This window comes from Bactrocera oleae, chromosome 3 (assembly GCF_042242935.1).
Source record: "Bactrocera oleae isolate idBacOlea1 chromosome 3, idBacOlea1, whole genome shotgun sequence".
In the NCBI taxonomy this organism is placed as follows: Eukaryota; Metazoa; Arthropoda; class Insecta; order Diptera; family Tephritidae; genus Bactrocera; species Bactrocera oleae.
Window position 1 is genome coordinate 56,198,376 of NC_091537.1, and position 18,125 is coordinate 56,216,500.

Consider the following 18,125-nt stretch of genomic DNA (forward strand, 5'->3'; position numbering starts at 1 on the left):
GTATATTCAAATACGTATTCAATGGGGACCTTGAGAAAATGTATCGACAAATAGTCGAACATAAAGACGACCAAGATTTTTAGCGAATTATTTTCGGAAAATCTTCCAATAGTCCACTACGCGACTATAAATTAAAAACAGTTACCTTTGGCGTCAACTGTGCTCCATATGTAGCCATTCGAACACTCCCCGAATTGGCAGAAAACACAAAGTCAGAATTTCCTCTGGCAACCCAGGTGTTAAAAACACAAACGTATGTATGCGATATCTTGTCTGGAAGTCACAGTCTTCCACAAGCATACGACTCACTATCACAAGTGGTAAAAGCTCTCAAAACCGCAGGGTTTCCGTTGAAAAAGATAACGGCGAACCCCCCTAATATTTAAAAAAATATACCACATGAAAATGTATAAGATACTAATTTCTTTAAATTCAAAAAGGAAAGTACAACTAAAACTCTGGGGATCAAATGAAATGCAATATCTGACCAGTATTCATACAATACAAAGTCAATATCTGCATTATCTGCCATAACGAAGCGACAAATTCTATCCTCTGTGGCAAAATTTTTCGACCCCGCAGGATGGCTTTCGCCAGTTATGATACAAGCCAAAATCCCAATACAAGAATTATGGCTAGATGGAACCGACTGGGACGAATAAGTAAAACCACTTCGTTTAGAAAAGTGGTCCCAGTTTGCGAAAAATCTAAACGATATCTCACAGATACAAATCCCACGATGGGTAAACTATGCCCCAGAGCACAAAGTCGAACTATACGGTTTTTGTGACGCCTCTGAAAAGACATATTGCGCCACTTTATACGTTCGCACACAAAGCGACACTGCGACCACAAGCCACTTACTAGTAGCAAAGGCAAAAATGGCTCCCTTAAAAACAATAAGTCTACCACGACTTCAACTGTGTGGAGCGCTATTACTAGCCAAACTAGTATCTATGGTGCGAATGCATTTAAACATGGCAAAATACAAATTGTATCTGTGGTCCGATTCTGAAATTGTACTAGCCTGGTTAGAAAAACCATCACATGAATGGAAGACGTATATTCCCAATCGAACGTCTCAAATACTTGACCTAGTAGGATTAGCCACCTGGCGACACGTAGCCAGTGCTGACAATCCAGCTGATCTAGGTGCAAGAGGGTGCAAACCTTTGCACCTTGCCACCACCACCCTCTGGTGGAATGGCACCCGATGGTTAACAGAATCTCCTGATTCTTGGCCACAATCGCCCATGCGCAATATAATTGTCCCAGAAAGTCCAAAAATCGACTCCTTTCACACAGCAGTGGAGGATACTGACATCCTTGAGCGATTTTCTTCATTCTCTCAAGCCCTCAGAGTAATCGCCTATATATAATATAATATTTAAGTTCATAGAGCGACTTTAAATTAAATTTAGGGGAGTTCCCTCAGAATATCCCCAATGCGATACATTGACGCACCTAGAATTGCAAAAGGCAAAGGTCGCTCTAATCGCATCCACTCAAATACGCTACTTCAGCCGCGATATAACACTATTACGAGAATCAAAACCCATTGACAAAAAGAGTTCACTCTTAGTTCTTAACCCATTCCTAGACACGAAAGGTCTGATTCGTGCGAATGGTCGGCTTGCTAATTCAATCCTCACGTATAACGAACGCCACCCCCTAATCATACCAGAGAAATCTCGACTTGCCAATTTACTCCTCAGTTACAACCATATACTTATGCTTCACGCGGAACATCGCCTAATGCAGCATATAGTCCGCCAAGAGTTCTATATTCCCCGACTTAAGCCCCAAATAAAAAAATGCATTTTCATGTGCAGGAGCTGCATTCTGCATAAGCAGCACTTCCACCGGAACGCTGCAACTTCGCTCTGTCTTTCACCATTACAGGTGTCGATTTTGCTGGGCCTTTTCAAATAAAGGCGTCCATGCTAAGGTCGCCCACCATAATGAAAGGCTATGTGACTGTCTTGTTCTGTTTTACGACAAAAGCAGTGCACCTCGAGCTACGTACGAATCTGACTAAGGAGACTTTTCTCGCGGCATTTGCTCGCTTCGTCGGACGACGCGGCTTCCCCTGAAAACTAATGAGCGATAACGGCAAAACCTTTATTGGAGCCCAAAGAGCCACTGAAAAACAGTTTGTGGATTTTATTAGACGAGTATCACCTGAAATTCTTCAGAAGTATGCCCTCCAAGGCATTAATTGGCAGTTTATCCCCCCAAGCGCTCCTCTTATGGGCGGTTTATGGGAATCAGCTGTAAAAAGCTTCAAGTCCCACTTCAAAAAAGTAGCTGGAAATCACAAATTCAATTATGAAGAATTAACCACCTTATTAATTCTAATTGAAGCCGTTCTCAATTCACGGCTACTCACTACACTCTCGCAAGATCCCTCTGAATTCACATCCCTAACTCCTGGGTATTTTTTCAAAGGAGCTCCCATTCTGGCCATACCTGAGCCAGGCGTGGAGTCGCTATCCTTATTAAATTGCTGGGAAAGAATTAAAATTCTCCATCACGATTTCAGCCGCCGATGGAAAGAAGAATAGATAAACGATTTCCATAAACGATACCGTTGGAAGACTCCTGAACAAGTACCAAAACTTGGAGATTGTGTCATCATCCATGATGATTGTCTACCTCCTACCGAATGGCATTACGGCTCCGACGGTCACATACGAGTGGTTGATATTCGTACGCAAAACGGAACGCTAACCAGACCGCTCGTGAAGCTATGCTTTCTCCCAACCGCCGTTAATAGCGACACAGCAAGTCGTGAACAATCAATTGATACTACCGCAATATAATAATATAATCAAATCAAGAAACAAAAAACCGAAAAACTTGCTAATAAGCGTTAAAAATAAGAAATAACTAATAAAAAAATGGTCGATCAATACGACGACCCATTCATGCCACATAGCGTGGCACGATCATCCATATCCTTTATATTACAAATCTGCATAATTAAACAACTATTTAATACAGATTATCATGGATGTGGATGCGCCAACTCCTCCAACGCCAACTGTGCGGTCGGCTACCAACGTGCCACGCACGGGGCCCACCCCAACGCCCCGATCTGCAGTTGCAACTACCCCTGCAACGACACCAATATCAGCACCAGTTCCTCGTTGTGGCACACGACCACCACCGATGGTCGCCTTCAGAGGCAAATGACAGCAAGTTGCGCAGGCACACGGGCATTCTTTAAACTGCCTGTCGCATACGCATGTGACTCAAGCGTGTGAGTCCACGGGTCTGTGCTAAATTTGCTGCAAACCACATCACACGCACCTTCATCGCACCACGAGGCGCGACGTCGGTCGACCACCTATCCTTCGTAGCCGCGCAACAAGACCTTAACTCTCAACTCGTGCGGAATGGAATATCAATATGTCGTCGTCAGCCTAGACCGCAACCATGTCGTTCCACGCGTCTGAGCAGCGTTGCGTCAACGCTACACCAGCTTCAGCGACTACTAGGCTATTCATTTGCCTAATGGGGCCGGGATGGCTAAATGACCACTCCATCCCCCTCACCATAAGACACTGTCACACTACATTCACCACATCAATTCACATCCACATCACCACACCTACTTACCATACATTCCACATCACTACACCATGCACCAACACGCACACAAATACAACATCACCACGATCACACTACTCTGAAGACATCAATAGATACTATATAAGGGACTCAAAAGGAATCCCGTACGCTTTTTAGCATTCGATTCGCTTACGGCCACATCTTTCTATTCGAGCATCCGCCTAAAGTCACTTCGTTTTTCTTTCCTTTTACGAACGGTGAGTGAAATTAAAATTAATTTATTAGTTAAGTAAATAGTACCAGCTAAAAAAAAGGTAAATATTCAAACGATTTCAAGTTCTTTTTGAGAAAACTTCATTTCTCCAACTAGAAAATAAGGATAACTCTGTGCTTGATGTGAGAATAGATAGCCGTAAATTATTCAAAAGTTCGAATAAGGTATTGTGGCTTATTTTAGCGTCCATAGATGATTTTCCAAACGAATTGCAGTTTGCAATTGCACGCTTTACTGCGAAGAAGTAAATTATTAAAAAAAAAAATGGCTTGCATGTTAGTGTTTAACCTGTTAAAGAGAGCATTCGTTTATGCAATGCCCCCGTTCGAACTTTTGTTACACTGAAAAAAGTAGTTGTTCTAAATGTAATCAAGTGGGTGACTACAAAGAAAGAATCGTTTTTTTTTTAAACAAATAAAAAATTTAAATACTGACCTGTCTTTTAAAAATGAAATGACAGATCACATCACATTACTCCTTTTAAATTTAAAGAAAGCATTTTATAGTCAGGAAATTTCAAGATGGTTTCCCAATTCCCTTTAGTTGCTTCAATTGTTGATTAAAAAAAGTAATACAAACGTAAACAAAGTTAACAAGAAAATATAATATCATTTCTCTTTAATTAAGTAATTCAGAGTTCGACCGAATATGTAGAAGTTTAAATAAAATCAACAATTGGGAAGCGACAGAGTTTAGGCAGTTCTTTTGGTATAGGTGAATTTATCCTTAAAGATTACGTTGGTAGTGACCATTACTCTTTTTTTTCTCAGGTATAAGACTACTATCAGGCAATAAGTCATATAGCACTGCCAAAGAAATCTTGAAAGAATTCGTTGATTTGTTTGGAAATATTATATAATATATATACACGGAGGCCATTTAGTTAGTTACAATATACATGGTTTACTACATTAAGATTACTGTACTAAGCAATATGGTTTTCTAGATAAATTTTCCGCTTATAAGTTTGAAAACTACATGCAATATTTCAAAAAAAAAAAACTTATGACTAAGCCCAATAAAAGACTGCGGCAATTACATTTATTACTTGAAGAAAGAAATAGTTAAGACTGCATTTTATTTCATTATGTTAAATTATTTAAAAATAATGTTGATACTGCCAAATGTTTATTTCTCAATCAGATGGATTCACCAACCAGCCCTATTCGAAGAAATTATAACTGTCCAACAACGTCTTCGACTCCCGTAAAAGGTACATGTAAATTTATAATTTTCGTTTTAAATTTATTATTACGCATTTGTTATTGTAGAGCAATTGCTATTGAAGCAGAAAAAGTTTAATATTCGTAGCTACAACTCGGAGGCAAGCTTATCAAAACGACAGGAAAACACGGTAATCCAACACCAATCTAAAATGTATTTCATGAAAATTTGTAATCTATTACAGTTTATATCTTTTTTTCAGAGGATTTCAACATGTTAAAAACTATTTCTACTCAGAATATATAAAGCGAAGTTATTGGTTTGTTAAATTAGAATTATAATATAAGTATTATTATAATAATTATAAATTTATAATAATAATAATAAATTATAATAATTATAAATAAATAAAAAACATTTAAGTTAAAAAAAAAAATATTTTTATTTTGAGTTTCGAACTCTAAATTGATGGAATGACAAGCGTGTGGTTTACGCACTAGGCTATTATGGAATGTACCGTCGGGCTCTCGGGCAGCTCTCGTGTGAGAAAGAAGTATATAGTTTTATTACAGCAAAAAATATGTGAGCAATAAGGTGATGAAAAATCACATGCATACAAAAGTTTTGATTGTCAGATATACTGGCACGTTCAAGATGGGTATTAGGTATGTTTGTTTTTATCCAAGATCTTAAACTACCATAGGTAAATATGTATGTATTGTTTTATGTCATATGTTTAGTTTGTGTTTGTTTATGTATATATGTTTCGGCATTGTGGAAGATAAACATGTGTAAAGATATTTGACCAAAAATAATTTATTTAAAAAGATTATAAATAAATAGCAGTACAATAAAACAAATTGATTAAATGTTTTCGTGCCTCTAATTTGGAAAAACGAACACAACTGTTTTAATGTTAAGAGATTGTGCCATTTCAGTTTCAATTGATAATGCTGTCAAGCCTGCCAGTCTTTATTTACACAATGTAGAGCACACTAGATACTGACACAAGGAGTGTTAGCATCATCCGTATTGACGTAAATAAATTTGGAACAATATCTATTAATTCGTTTGAACAAATATAATTTAAGACGTCTAGGACTATACTGTTATGACCAATTTTTCCGCAAATATCTTGTAAGTCGCCCCTCAAACCATCCACACCCCCATATATTAAACATCACCGACACACAACATTCACCCTATACGACGACATCACCACTTAATATCTGAGTACACCATCCAGAATAACACAACACACCTGCATATCTCCCCACACAAACATCAACAAAAGAGCACTCGAGATAAAATCTTACGGTCGTGGCCTCTTTTTCATTTATGATGATTCTGCCTTTGTAATCGCGGGCTTACACCCACTAGACCTCTTAGCCAACGAGATTAAGAAGCCTGTAAGGGACTTTCCACCCAGGACCTAAGAGAAAATGCTCGAGCAGGGACGTTGAAGAGCTGGCAATGACAGTGGGAAGTTAGTCGAAATGGACGTTGGACATTCCGACTGATTCTAAACATTGACTCATGACTAAAAATACCACACGAAGAAGTATATTTTTACTTAACCCAAATTCTCACAGGGCATGGATATTTCAAAGCATATTTCAAGCGATTCAAGCCCGAGAATGATGATATATGCGATATTTGCGGAGATAAGACAATTCAGAATGTAAAGCATACGTCGTCATAAGGGGCGATACCTTAAGAGTACATTCGGTATAGACCTAACCCTAAAAAATTTAGTAAACCAAATGGTTTAATCAAAAGAAAAGTGGAATGCGGTATGCGGTATGCGAAATAGCCGCCAAAATCATAAAAACTCAAAGAGCCCGTGAATAGCAGCGAAGAAGACAACTCCAAAACTAAACGGACCACTAGAACACGAACCAGACAAACACATACCAAAACTATTAAAGAATATGGGAAGGGTTCGGCGAGAAACATTGCACGGAGCGGAATCAGATACCAAAAGAGGAGGGGTTTTGTTCGGATTAAATTTCCACTCTGACATGGGGTTCAGTCTTTCTTCCTCCTCATAATTAAATTTCTGCTTTCTGTTTTCTCAAGCGAACTGGTACCTGATTCGAGGGTTAATGGTAGGTTTATTACTTCTAATAATTCTCTTGCATCTACCAACAGTTGTTCAAAACCTATATCACTTCTACAATACTCGCAATCAATGCATAGCAACGTACACCACTGGGTGCTCCTATTTACGAAGTAACAATACTCCCGTTGTTGTTTATAATTTTTATTGGAATGCTTAAATAGGAAACTATATCTATATATATATTTTATATATTATATTATATACAAAAAAAAAAAAATCAAGTTATTTTGTAAATTATTTTATATTTTATTTAAATCTAATAAAATATGTAAAGAAAATTTGCAAAAATGCCGCCTTAAAATTCTTGCGCCCTATGCAATTGCCTAACTTGCCTATATCGGTGGGCCGACCCTGTCTATAGACAGTTAATGCAGGAGCATATTAAGCGCATCAGTCGGACATGACTTAGAAGCCCCGATAACTCCTGCACAGGCTATCCTCTGTACTCCATTTAATTTTTCGATACTATATTTTTTATTTTGGTCCAATGACGACCCTACATATCCACATAATTATCGGTTTTATGCCCCAGTTTCTGCTAAGTATTCTCTTGCACGTGTAATACGCTATATATGCTATTTTAATTCGTTTCTCAATATTAATTTTTCAGCTCAGTTTGGTAGCGAACTCGACCCTAGATTTAGCTATAAGAGACAGAGAAATTGTAGTTTCCTGACTGCTGTTTAGGATCGGTTCATGATATCTTTCTAAATTGATACGTTTTAGTATTATAACTTCCACTGAAGGCTTACCTTAGTTGAATAAGAACTCAATTGAATTTTAAAGTGCTGCAGATTCATCCTAGCCTTGCGGATACCGAAACTGGTTTTGTTGTCAACTTTCGATATAGCCTCTATCGACATATCGCAAATGGCCACTAATATCAGTCTGCTTGACTTGTTAGGCTTCTCCTCATTAAAGCGCTATGTAGGTATATCAAATCAGGATGGCGAGACGCAAAGAATTCCTAATGATAACTTGAGTAAAAATTTAGATATCTTAATGAAACTTGGGCGGAAGCGGTCCACTGCCACGCTCACAAAATGCCGTTAATGAATAACTATAATTTACTACAACTGGGCCAAAAATTGGGTATTTGGAAACAGGGCATCGAAGTATAAAGGGATATCTGGGTTATAAAATTAGTCTTTCCAGTACCTACTCTTACAGTGCGAAATTTTACGAAATCGGAGTATGACTTTTCAAACCCCCAGTCTTTCGATATCTTTATAACCTTGGGAAATAATATTTTTATATGAGTTACATTTAACTCTAAAAGTATTTTTAAAACACTTTCACAATGGCAAACGCTACGTTAAGTTAAAAATTATTAGCTTGAAAAATTTCTGTCTCTTGGTATATTAGCTCTAAAAAAGTGTCATCCGTTTCAGGATAACTCATTGCTGTGTCGGTATGGTGGAAGGCACTAATGTAAAAGTGCTGTTTGCTACGGATTACAGGCACTGTGAAAATCACGTGCATATCCGGCCAACACATATTCATGTGAAGCAGTGCTTGCGTCCAGCCGTCTCAAGACACTGCATCAGCAGCATCACAGCAGGCATGGTAATATACTCGACCTTGTTGCAGAACTCGAGCTAAATTAACAATGTAAATGATAAAAAGAAATCCATGGAGAGACGAAGTCTCACTGCATAAGGTTAGGTAAGGGCAATAATTAAACTTTCAGTAGGAAACGTGGTGAGCATCATCTGAGTAATCAGGCAATCAGGAATAAAATGTAAAAGCTGACGAGTTGACACGCTCGGGGGATGCCGGAAATGCAGTTCCCTTGAGATCATTCAGCTCTTCTAAGGCTAGCCTGAAGCAAAGGGCTCTTGAGGAACATTTAGGATTTTGGAAAACTACAACAAAGAGCATACCACAAAAGTACTTTGGGATGCTGTTGATGGTGGACAGATAAAAGATTTTATAGGAAAAAACTTTTATCCACTTAGCTTGCGCGCAGTTTAAATGGACCCGTCTGGGTCATTATTGATCCTTTGTCTTATGAAACCGAAAACTTACCCACTCCAACTGTAAGTTACTTGAAATGCAATGAAATGTTTTCGGAACACAATAAGCCAAGGAAAAAGAATTTGATTGAAGTCTGTCCGGTCCCATACCCCCACAACACGATAACCTATTGGCTTCCAAGCTACATCGTAAGGAAATAGTGATGTGATTTCCTTACAGAAACATATTGTATATATGCCCATATGTCAACTTTAAGATAGCCAAGATAGCTAGGAATGACTTCAAGCTCAACTGTCACCTTAACTTTTAAGAATTTTGCGTTTAGCTTATTTCGAAGCTAATTTAACTGTATAAAACAAATTGCATTTTTTGTGGGTCATTTCTACCAGAAAATAAACGAAGTAATTTTTTAAGGTTTTTTATATTATATATTCCGAAAGGACAATGTTTTAAACTCTGCCTTAGGTTATTTTTATGTCTATCTATTTCAAAAATTGAAAATATTGGTCGCGCTAAGTTATAGAAACACAATACAGTAATAAATATATAGTTTTCGTTCCGGAATTGCTTCCGTCAGAGGGGATGGCTCCATCCTCCCAGCTGCAGTCAAACACACCAAGTCCAATAAAGCCAGAAGTTTACCACTTTCATTAAACGTTGGTACCGCTCTTGTCCGAGACCTGGGCGAAAGTTATATGTTCTTTGTGTTCATCGCATTAAGAAAATCAGTGGAAGGCCGCGCTTCCAAGTGTCTGTCATAGATATGTTTCTCTGAAATAACATGATGCGAATTCAAGGAATCGATTTTGCAGCAGTTTGAACGTAATGAAACTCGAGCCGCCATATAGTGAAGATAATACTGCAGAGAATCTTTGTATATCCTGAACCGCGTATATTAAGTTTGCCACCAAGAAGGAAACGTCGGAGACCCTATAAAATATATAAATAAACGATCAGCATGATGAGCTAAGTTGATTTAGCCATGTCCCTCTGTCTGTCAATCTGTTCGTCTGTCTGTATATATACAAACGAGTCCCTCAGTTTTTAAACTATCGATCTGAAATTTTGCACCTGTGCTTTCCTCACTAAGATGTTGCTCATTTGTCGGAACGGCCGATATCGGACCACTATAGCACATAGCTGCCATACAAACTGAACGATCTGATTCAAGTTCTGTGAAGGGTGAGTGACTGTTAAATTTAGTAAACAACTAAACAATAATTTTCATTTTTAACATGGGGCTGAACCTCTGAACGAATAAATAAATGAAGAAGAAAAAGAGATAGATAGATTCAACAAAAAAAAAAAATGAGGAGACAGTACAGAAAAAACTCACGTTGAACAGGTGAAAGCTGGAAAAGTTGAAAACGAAGAAAACGCATTTAAGTTGATAGAAGTTGCTAAAAACGCTGGAGTCATGTAAGAGTGTATCTGTCGACCAATTTGAAAAAATTGTTGCGGTATTTGATTTTGGGATTGAACGGAATAAAGGTACGTGACGATCAAAAATATCCATTGTATAGTTCCAAAATATTTAAAAAGCTTAAAGAGTTTTCGAGATTATACAGCAAATAAGTGTAGCGGCGCAGTACAAAAGCAAAACTATTGTACATGAAGCCCGTGCTAAAGGTTAAATGATGATGACGAAAATCGCGCATTAAGTAAACATTGCTTCAGTTGTGGGTCGTCCACACATATATGGGAAGAATTTAAAGCAGAAACAATATTTTTCAAATGCAAAGACAATGGTCACTTCGCAAAAATTGTGAAAATGAACATGCTAATGGGTGATAAACGAAGCATGAAAATGCTGATTGGTAATAAATACTTCTCATGTTTAATAAACACAGGTGCACATGTTTCGCTTATGCAGCAAAGCAAAATTTTTACTGAATTTTTTTTTCGAAATTGTATGGTATAGCGTATATTGTGATAGCGGTGAAGGGTGCGTTAACCTTAGAAGACAAAGTTGATAGTGTAAAAACTGAACATAAATTTCTTGTCATATCTGACAGTAAAATAAACAACGAAGGCATTGTTGGATACGATGTTATTCAGAAATTTTAATTAGAATTTAATGTCATTAGATAATTTTTTTCTGATAAATCATAAATAAATAAAGGCAAATCATATAATATATATGAAGATGTCGAATTAAATATCTGTACAATAATATATTATATAGAGGAAAGGTGCTTGAAATTGATGTCTTGCCCCATTGAAAAACGATATTAACTCATTACTGCCTGCCCATAGATTCCGCCGTATGATTTTTTGAAAATTTACGGGGCAGTTTATATTAGGTGTATCCAGCCTTATTTATATAGTTCCAAACGGTTTTTCGGCGATTTCCGAAATCAAAATCGACGAAACCAAAATTGCGCATAATTGGCTGTTACAGTATCCGGACCATAACACTATTCACATTTTCAGTCGCCTGGCTTGCGTTTTAGCCCTTATCGAAGAAAAACTGTAAAATATAGCTATTTTCTCTTTGCTAGTGTCCATCTTTGGCGACCGCTGGAGTAAAAACTCTGTTTAGTTGAAGAAAATATTACGTAATGCTTTACCCAAAACATTGATTGTTGGCTTCCATAATGACTTTTGAAAATGTCTCAACTTTAATTTTGAAAAGAAGCACCTAGTAATCAAAATTCCCTTATAAGAAGTGTATATATTGTGTCCTATTTCCTATATGACTTAAAAAACAAATCAATATCTCTAATAGCTTCCAAGATATGAGTCTTCGCGCGAACAATGATGTTTCGGTATTTAAATACACATCGGGCAGAAATGGGTTAGATTGATTACTGAATACAATCATATAGTTAATCAGATTGAATATCCTATTCAGTTGAAGATAATATCTAAAGAAGATTTTGTTAATTTCAGCCAAGTTGACGAGGGTTAAAACTTGAAATAGTTTATAAATCCAACGCAAATATAGCCAGTTATTGGCTGGTTGGCATAGACTATCGTAAACTAAATTCTGCCGTGTAAAAAGATATCCCTGTTCCAATCAATGATAAAGTGTTAGAGAAGATGCAATCACCGAAATTCTTTTCGGTAATGGACCTCAGAAATGGGTTCTTTCACGTGTCGGTCGAAGAAACTAGTCAAAAATATACAGCATTTGTAACCAAAGAAAGTTTGTTTAAATTTGCTAAGGTACCGTTTGGATTTTGTAACTCGCTAGCAGCGTTTATGCGGTATGTACTAAATTACATTTTTCGGCAGATGATAAATGATGGTATTATGGAGTTATGTGTATGGTAGATGACATAATTGTTTTCGGACAGACAGTGGATGAATGTCTGAGGCATGTAGACATGGTGTTGCAGAAGGCGCTAAGCTTTGGTCTGGAATTCTGTTTGATTTAGTTACCGATTTTTCGGCGTTTAAGCAGACTGCCACGAAAAAATACTTACCCAGAGAAGTAGTTCAATGGCTTATGTATTAACAAGATTTTTACTAAACTATTAAACACCAAGCGCTAGAGAGAATAAAGCACATTGACACCTTAAGTCGTTATCCGGTTATGGTCGTTACATCGCAGATGCAGTACAAATTCAGAAGGCGTAGCAAAAAGAGGAGTATCTTAAATAAAAGATGAGAGGAAGACCTCAACTTGTATTTATTGTAACGAGGATTAATTTATATTTAACCCTCTAACCGTTTTTCTTAAGTAATGTTTTAAAATTAACCAATTAAGATTCAATATGCCTGAAAAAAAATCTGCGGTAGGTGTAAAACTCGGTATTTAAAGTATACAAAATATTTTAATATGAATTTGTTTATTATGCAAAAGGGTCGTTTTATTTTATCTTCAGTTGTCACAAAATATTATTTAAAGCTAAAACTAATAATAAATAAAAAAATTAAAAATTTTAACTACATTAATTTTGTTAAGAAAAGAGAAAATAATGCCTTCTTTTGTATGAAAATTCAAAAAACTTTTTTTCTTGATTTACCGAACAAGCCAGAAATTTGCCCAGTATTGTCAAATTTGATATCGTCTTTTGATCTTACACACTTTTTCCCACTTTACCGCCATATGGTAAAGGAAGCGGTTTCGAAGCTTCAAAAACCGCACTTGCATTCCGTTCATTCCGAAGGCCAAATTAATCATACCTCAGAAGATGGGGGGGTGCTGAAGGTCACCAACACCGGCAAGGAGGATGGCAGCTAAAACTAGATCCTCCAAATAAATAAGTCGGCCAAGGATATTTTAAAGGAACGGTTCGGCGTGCGAAATAGCTTGCGTGTACCTTCGTCTCAAGAAGCGCAACCCGGCCGACAACAAAACAGGTACGGGAGAGCCGCAGATTCAACGCGACGCCGCGAAGAACCCCGAACTTAACAGTGAAGGTTCTTCAAATAAACCTTCATAAAAGTAAGGTGGCCTCTGTCGAACACCTTCTCAATTTAGAAAGGATCGGCTATAATGCGGCTTTAGTTCAGGAACCATGGATAGCCTCGGGAAACATGATATCTGGACTAAAGTCACAAACATGCTATACATACTTCCCGAGAGCAATAAACAAGGTAAAAGCAGCCATACTGGTAAAGAAAAGTATGCAGTCATATATTGATCTAAACTTCTCGTCAGATGACCTGCCTGTAGTAGCCCTAAAGGATGATAAGGATGAGACTCCTTGCATCTTGTTACATGCCTCATGATGGTGAAGCGCCAACGATAAAACTTCGAAGGTTAGTGAAGGCGGCAGATAGAGCAAAGAGCTCCCTGGTGATAGGCGCAGACGCTAATGCGCACCACTCAGTATTGTGTAGCGGAGATACCAACAAAAGGGGTGAGTCTTTACTAAACTTTATAATGACAAATAATATAGCCATAGTTAACCGCGGGGAGGAACCAACATATATTGACCCTACCTTGAAGAACGTTCTTGATGTAACTTTTCATATTTCTTCCTCCGTACACCCTCGTTTTCTGACCACAGGTATGAGTGATTTCAAGTAGAATTCTCAGCCCTCAGTAAAAGTGTAACCTCAGAAATCCTAACTGGGATCTTTATGGGAGGATAGTAATAGGGAATTCAAGTAGACTCGAGAAATGTGACTCAATCTCTGAGCTAGAGGAACGAACAGTCACACACCCTAACGTTCTTAAAAAAGCGTATGACATCGCGTACCCTTCAGTACAGGATCGAGGACACATTGGTGGAACATGGAGCTCGGAGCACTCAGGCGTAGTGCTAAGGAGCTCTTCAAGCTGGCCAAGTTAGCCGATGAAGAATCCTGCTGGAGTGAATACAAAGATGTACTTAAGTATATAAAAAAGAAATTCGTAAGGCTAAAACGGAATCGTGGAAGAGCTTCTGCGGCAAGTTAGAAAAGACAACCGAGGTAGCTAGGCTTAGGAAATTACTATCCAAGCTCACGACTACCCCTAGGCTAGTACGCGAAAATTGTGGAGAATGGACTGGATGCAGTAAGGATTCACTGGAAATCCTGATCAACACTCATTTTCCAGGACGCAGATATACACAAATCTCCAACCTGTTAGACTATAAAGAATATTCTCTGGGCGTCTTTCTTGACATAAGTGGAGCATTCAACAATGTTTCTAATAGCGATATCGTCAACAGTATAGAAGCAGCCCAGATAGGGCCTGCCATCAAAGCATACCAAATTACTTAGAATAGTGCAAAGAGGAACTCTTCAGGGGGTGTAGCTAATGAGTGTTTAGAAAATTAAGAAAGGAAAACACTAGTGACGGGAAAGTTCCTTGGCACGCCCTAAGGGTCATACACCCATGAGAGATATCGGCCAACCTAGAAGTAAATACCGATAGTAGGTACAAAATCCTGCAATAGAAACCCCCGAGACTTAACGGGGTTGAATTGAGGAGCATACCAAGTACCTGGGAGTCATTTTAGATAGCCAATTGATGTGGAATTCCAATGTGGAGGAGAGAGTTAAAAAGGCTAGTAGTGCCCTATATGCATGTAAGAAGATGCTGAGGTCCACATAAGGCCTATCACCTGAGCTCACACATTGGTGTTACACAGCGGTAGTCAAGCCAATTTTGCTTTACCGTGCATTGGTGGGGTGTACCGCTGTAAGCAAAAGCTCTTACAGAAAAATGATAGAGCGGATACAGCGACTCGCTGCTCTCTGCATAACGGGAGCCCTAAGAACCACTCCAATGCTAGTAAATCCGTTACTCAACCTACCACCAATCGACATTGCAGTGGAAAGTTTTGCAGGAATTCTCCACAAGGACCTTCGGACACAGCTCAATAAACAGGGGGTTAGTGAATAAAATAAACCACATACTCGCTTTATTTGGAAGAAAAGGGTTAACGCCACACTAAAAGAGGGTGGATGGCACAGGAACATGGCTATCTATTGGAATCTATTGCTCAGAACTGGATCTCAGGCAACCCTTCAAGCTTCCTGCATACTGCAGTATCTTCCAGGCGGAAATATTTGCGGTCAGGAAAACGGCTGAGATAGCCAACAATGCAGGAAACAACATAAAGAAAATCATTATATACGTCGATAGTCAGACGGCTATTACAGCAATAATCTCATACCGCATTGCGTCAGGGAATGTCCTTAGAAGCAGGAAGGCAGTAGATCTGGGGCTGCCAGTAAGTGGTTGCGGCTGGGTTCCAGGTCACAAAAGGATTCCGGGAAACGAAATAGCTGCTGAGGTTGCCAAAAGTGCCATTCAGGTTTTCCTTTCATGGTACAGTTGCTATATTTACACCATATGTTGCGCCAACGAACTCAATGTCCTATCGTCTACTTTATTCTTTATACTCTTTGTATATTTTTTTATGTTGGCACTAAGGTTATAATTATATAATTTAATTCTTACTTGATAAAATATTGTAGTCCCTTTTTTTTGATTGCAAAATTGTTCAACTATAATTTAATTGCTACCCAACCTGAATCGTTGATTCGCTTTGGCACACAGTAAACGCACCAACACAATGTCATTTTAAGAGGGTCGTTTGATTGTGATCGTGACTATCCCTGTACATAATATACAAGTAAATACATTTAACATTACATTAATTTAGTATAACATATATTGGTTAATATAGACATTACATACATAAGTTTTAAGTTATTACATACCCGCCAGTACGACTGATATAAATTAGTGATTTACATTAGTGAATTCGTGTATTACAAGTAATTTGTGATTTCACGACACTGATGCTGGAAACAGTGATCGACATTCCACCCTTCCGTACTTAACGTCCGTATCAAACAAAATTTGTCAAAATTATGCCCGTAGTTGCAACGTAAAAATCAGTTGTTCGCTTTTGGTTTTATTTCACCAATATTGCCATCGCTCAATTTGTATACACGATTCTTCACACATTTAGTTTTTTAGTTATAATTTGACATAATGTAAAAGCTCAAAACTATAATCCAACTATTAAAAATAGTCTACTTATTTATATTCGACTGTGATTTTGAGTTAGTTTAAAAATATTTCAAATATACTCAAGTTTATTTTTTAATTACTAAAAAATATCAAGACTGGCAACCCTGCGTTGCAGGAGAGAAACGGTATGTAGAAGTGGGCGGTAGATAGGTCGTATCAGCTGATTCGGTCTACGGTTTTGCGTCGGTGACTGTTTCCAGCATGAAAATATGATCTGCAGTACGCTATTTTTTCAATTATTCTCAGTAAAATTCTAGCGAAATATATGGGTTGAATGCAAATTTGAGAAAACCTAGACGTTTCAGTAAGCACACTTTGATAAAAAACACTTGTGTTATTATTGCATACATATAGATACTACGTATGTCGATCAGCAAATTCACTGTATTATAAAAAAATGTGAAACTTTACGACAAATTTTTACTGTTACCCATGAAGACTACGTTTTCTACGTAATTCTGAATTTTAACCTTTTCGGTATTGTTGTTTCTTTCAACATCGCGTCGTTTCTGGTAATATTATTACTTATTTTTTAATATTACTCTAAACTATTAGAAATACAATTGTGAATATGTATAGTAAAAGACATTTGAAGCGTTTTCAATTTTCAGAGAGGGAAAAATATTTAAAATTATTAAAGTTTTCCATACAAGTACTTGTTTCCGGTCGTTCAGTTTGTATGGCAGCTACATGCTATGATGATCTGATCTGAACAATTTCTTCGGATATTACATTGTTGCCTTAAACAATAATCAATGTCTAATTTTGTTAAGATATCTCGTCTAATAAAAAAGTTTCTATGCAAGCACCGATCGTTCAGTAGATATGGCAGTCTCTAGTGATCCGATTTAAACAATTTCTTCGAAGATTACATTGTTGCCTTAGGAAATAACTCATGTCAAACTTCGTGAAGATATTACATCAAGTAAAAGCGTAGCCCATACAAGTACTTGATTCCGATCTGACAAATAAGCAACATCTTAGTGAGAAAAGAACAGGTGCAAAATTTCAGAACGATAGCTTAAAAACTTAGGAACTAGTTCGTATATATACAGACGGACGGACAGACTGACAGTCTAGCAGACAGACGTACATGGCTAAGCCAACTCAGCTCATTATGCTGAACATTTATGTATATATTTTATAGGGTCTCCGACACTTCCTTCTGGGTGTTACAAACTTCGTGGCAAAGTTAATATTATATAATATCTGTGTGCGTGTCTATGTCTCTGAACTCCTCCTAGACGTCTCTACTGATTTTGGTGAAATTTTTTGTGTGAGTTCAAGAGGATCCGAAGATGGCTTAGATGCACAATTTGGTCCACTGGAAAATGTTTATTTAACTAATTTTTCATTTATAAGTAGTTGTTAATTTTGGTATGTTTTTCATTGGATCGCATATGCTAGAACGTTTTACATAGAATTCCGGCAGACCGACTTTTCTCGCGGCTAATTACTATTGTATACAAGGATTAACCAAAAAATTGTAGATCTTATGGTATTACGATTGCTTAAGTTTTTGTAGATAATTTACTCTAAGAATAAATACCCGTTATAGAATAGATTCAACCTTTTCACAATCAATTAAA

At 37.5% G+C, this 18,125-nt stretch overlaps 1 long non-coding RNA gene across 1 annotated transcript; it reads left to right on the forward strand.

Annotated features, from left to right (window-relative positions):
* The first annotated feature begins 4,318 nt into the window (after window positions 1-4,318).
* LOC118680932 (uncharacterized) lies at window positions 4,319-5,358 on the forward strand. The gene is made up of 3 exons (XR_004976567.2): window positions 4,319-5,060; window positions 5,119-5,201; window positions 5,274-5,358. It is a non-coding gene; the product is annotated as an uncharacterized lncRNA (long non-coding RNA).
* The last annotated feature ends 12,767 nt before the right edge of the window (window positions 5,359-18,125 follow it).